The sequence below is a fragment of the Microtus pennsylvanicus genome, chromosome 19, assembly GCF_037038515.1.
Source record: "Microtus pennsylvanicus isolate mMicPen1 chromosome 19, mMicPen1.hap1, whole genome shotgun sequence".
Taxonomy (NCBI): Eukaryota; Metazoa; Chordata; class Mammalia; order Rodentia; family Cricetidae; genus Microtus; species Microtus pennsylvanicus.
In genome coordinates, this window is record NC_134597.1 from 23,297,620 (window position 1) to 23,301,485 (window position 3,866).

At 46.5% G+C, this 3,866-nt stretch overlaps 1 pseudogene; it reads right to left on the reverse strand.

Moving 5' to 3' along the window:
* Positions 1 to 3,247: 3,247 nt before the first annotated feature.
* LOC142838338 (small ribosomal subunit protein uS8-like) lies at positions 3,248 to 3,627 on the reverse strand (annotated as a pseudogene).
* Between the last annotated feature and the right edge of the window lie 239 nt (positions 3,628 to 3,866).

The window sequence follows — 3,866 nt, forward strand, 5'->3', positions numbered from 1 at the left end:
TTGTTTTGTTTTTTGTTTTTTCAAGACAGGGTTTCCCTATGTAACTCTAGCTGTCTCGGAACTAGCTCGGTAGACCAGGCTGAACTCGAACTCAGAGATGCATCTGCCTCTGCCACCCCAGTGCTGGGTTTAAAGGTGTGCACCACCGCCCGGCTAGTTTATGGTTTTGTATGTTACAGGTCTTTCAATTTCCTTGATCAGAATTACTCAAAATTCTTTAATTCTTTTAGATGCTATTATGAATATGATCACTGTCTTAATTTCCTTTCAGGGTTGGTCATTTCTGCTTATAGGAACACAACTGACAATTTCTTTATTTTTGGGAAGGAAGAAAGAATGGCGCAGAAGTTACCCGCTAGGGCTCAGTTAGCAATGGCTAGTGCAAATCTTCAGTTTCAAATCTATGTTGCTAAGCCCTCTGAGGTTGCTTCCTCAGCTTGTTTTCATTTTGCCTCTTCCGTATGTTCAATGCTCTTATCTGAAAACCAAGAAACACTAGAAAAGGAAAGAACTGGAAAATGCAACAGTTCTGCTCCAGGTTCTGGCCCATGCGACAGCCGAACTGTAAGGAGGTACCGTGGTCTCAAGGATATCCACGGAGACCCGGCAGATAGGTTCACGTCAAACCTGTCTGAGCAAAGGGCCCGACGGCAAATCACAGAAAGTCATCAGCGATTACATGACCTCAGACTGTCAAGATATTTGAAGAGAATGACTCAGAAATCAAGAAGCTACACGTAGCAAATCAAGTCCTGTAATGCCTTGGTAACTTCAGGCAACTTCTCATGGCCCTAACAACAGAATTGTGCCAGGACATGTAGACAGGGCTAAGACTCTTGAATTGACATCTTAGCCCCATGCTGCAGATGGGAGCACAAGTCATACAGACAAACTTTCAGCAGACATTGATTGTTTTGGTCTTCAGGGAGGGCTGGGCCAACTTGGACAAACTGAGTGCTATTGAAGGGCTGCCAGGACATCTCCTCAGTTCTCGACGAATGTAGTAATAAGGAGCGGCAGCGGGGCTGCATCCCCAACACCCCAAGCCGCCTGCCCGGCTAGCTTATGCCCCGAAATAATTACACAGACACTGTATTCATTTAAACACTGCTTTGGCCCATTTCTATCTAGCCTCTTCTAGGCTAATTCTCACATATTAATTTAGCCCATTTCTAATCATCTGTGTAGCGCCCCTAGGTGCGCTTACCGGGAAGATTCTAGCCTATGTCCATCCTGGGTCGGAGCTTCATAGCGTGCATCTTCCCTGGAGCGGGCAGCATGGTGTCTCTCTGAAGGCGTCTGCTCTGGAGAGGAGAGCTGTCGAGTCTGACCTCACTTCCTCTTCCTCCCGGCATTCTGTTCTGTTTACTCCTCCCACCTATCTCCTAACCAATGAGAGCCAAGCAGCTTCTTTTATTTTAACCAATGACCTTCCTCCATCAGACGAACACCCTCCTTTTCCACAGCCTCTTTCTGCTTCCTTCTGTCTAGGGAGTAGCACTTGGCTGTATGGCCATGCAGGAGCACTTGTTTCAGTAGCTGTGGACAGCACTGTTAGGATAGCACCGCTGGCATTTCCTCTGCCTGCCTTCCTGCTTCCTTTTGTTAGGTCAACAGAGTCCCCCCAAAGACAAACCCTGAAGGGGCTGGAGAGATGGCTCAGCGGTTAAGAGCATTGCCTGCTCTTCCAAAGGTCCTGAGTTCAATTCCCGGCAACCACATGGTGGCTCACAACCATCTGTAATGAGGTCTGATACCCTCTCCTGGCCTGCAGGGATACACACAGACAGAATATTGTATACATAATAAATAAATAAATAACCCTGAAGTCTGGTGAATGGAATCATGCACACACTGTGAAAGCTGAGAAATAAAAATATCTTTAATCTCTCTCAGCTAGTGCACACCTTTAATCCCAGCACTCGGGAGGGAGAGACAGGCGGATCTCTGTGAGGTCGAGGCCAGACTGGTCTACAAGAGCTAGTTCCATGACAGGCTCCAAAGCCGCAGAGAAACCCTGTCACACACACACACACACACACACACACACACACACACACACACACAGCACAACCTCTCTCTTTAGAGAAGAATATACTGGCTCAGAGAAACATCTTAAGCTCTTTTTTTAAAAGAAAATTTATTATTTTATGTGTATGAATGTTTTGCTTGCATGTGTGCCTATGAACCACTTGTGTGCCTGGTGCCTGCAGAAGCCAGTAAAGGATGTCAGAAGCCCTGGAACTGGAGTTACACATGACGGTGAGCTGCCATGTGGTACCGGTAATTGTACCTTGGTCCTCTGGAAGAGAAGCTGGTGCACTTAAGGCTGAGCCATCTTTCTACCTTCTGCCCTAAAGCTGTTCTCAATTCCTTCTTCTAGCCGTGCTACAATCTCAACCTTCAGGAGTTGAGGCAGGAGAAGTGCCAAGAGTTCAACGGCAACCAGGCTATATAGCAAGTCTCTATTACAAACAAACAGAAACTAAAACAACCCTCTTCTCTCTTTTTCTTTCTTTCCTTCCTTCCTTCCATTTTATGGTTTTTTTAAATATTTTTTGATGATTTATCTAACTTTATTTTTATATGCATTGGTGTGAAGGTGTCAGATCTCGTGGAACTGCATTTTCAGACTGTTGTGAGCTGCCATGTGGATGCTGGGAATTGAACCCAGGTCCTTTGGAAAAGCAGTCAGTGCTCTTAACCGCTGAGCCATCTCTCCAGCCCCCCCTTATATATATATTTTTTTAGAAGATGAGTCTCAGGTGGTCCAGGCTCATCTCTAACTCATTATATAGCCAATGATGACTTTGACCTTCTGGTTTTCCCACCTCCACTTCCCAAGTACTAACACCATAGGCATGTGCCACCGTGTTAACCATGAATTTTCCTCATCCCTACCAAGAAATCCCAGACAAGGAATGGTAAAGCCTTCCTTCATAGCTTGAAGAGGGACCTTTGGGCATTTTTATGGTATGTATGTGCGTGCACATGCAAGTGTGTGTGGTGAGAGAGAAAGACAGAGAGACAGAGAAACAGAGAGAGAGAGAGAGGAGAGAGAGAGAGAGAGAGAGAGAGAGAGAGAGAGAGAGAGAGAGAGAGAGCGAGCTGTGACTGCGGAGGCTAAAGGAAGGCATTCAGTCCGCTGGACCTGCTCATATTATAAAGCAGAGACAAGCGACTATTTCAGCGTATGTGGCGGTCCCCCCCCCCCCATGAACGCTTTTTATTTATGTGTTTTACATCTCTAGAAAAAGAATCCCAGGATCCCTGTGTTTTTGTCTTGCCACTTCATGGTCCATGATACTAGCTGAGGTTGTCAGTACAATGCAGCCAAACTGACGGGATGGGAGCAGACTGTTCTACCATTTTTCTAGATCTCTGAGTTGCACGTCAAATCTCGGGCTGATCACTCCACACTTGTTCAACCTACCTGTGAGGTTCACAATGGTTTTCCTCACTCTGTAGTCAGCAGCGATTTTAGATTCACCAACACAACCAGGCTTCATCACCACGGCAAGGAACTGAAGCTTTGGAGCAGGGCCTGATGGGGCCCTGGTGTCTGCCTCTTCTCTCAGCATTGTTGATGCTCCTGAGAACATCAGCCAGGATATTCACGGGCACCATGGTGACGGCACGAAAAGATTTTAATGTATAGAGCGCTGAATATTCGAGAAACAGCCTCCAGCCTTCAAAGCTCTCATGGCCCTGGGTATAGTCGTGCACACCTTTAAACCCAGCACCCAGAAGACGGAGGCAGGCAGATCTGAGGTCAAGGCCAACTTGGTATAAGTAGCAAGTTCCAGGCCAGCTAAGTATGAGAGCCAGCCTCAAAAAACAAAACTACCCCTGGTAACAATCAGCCA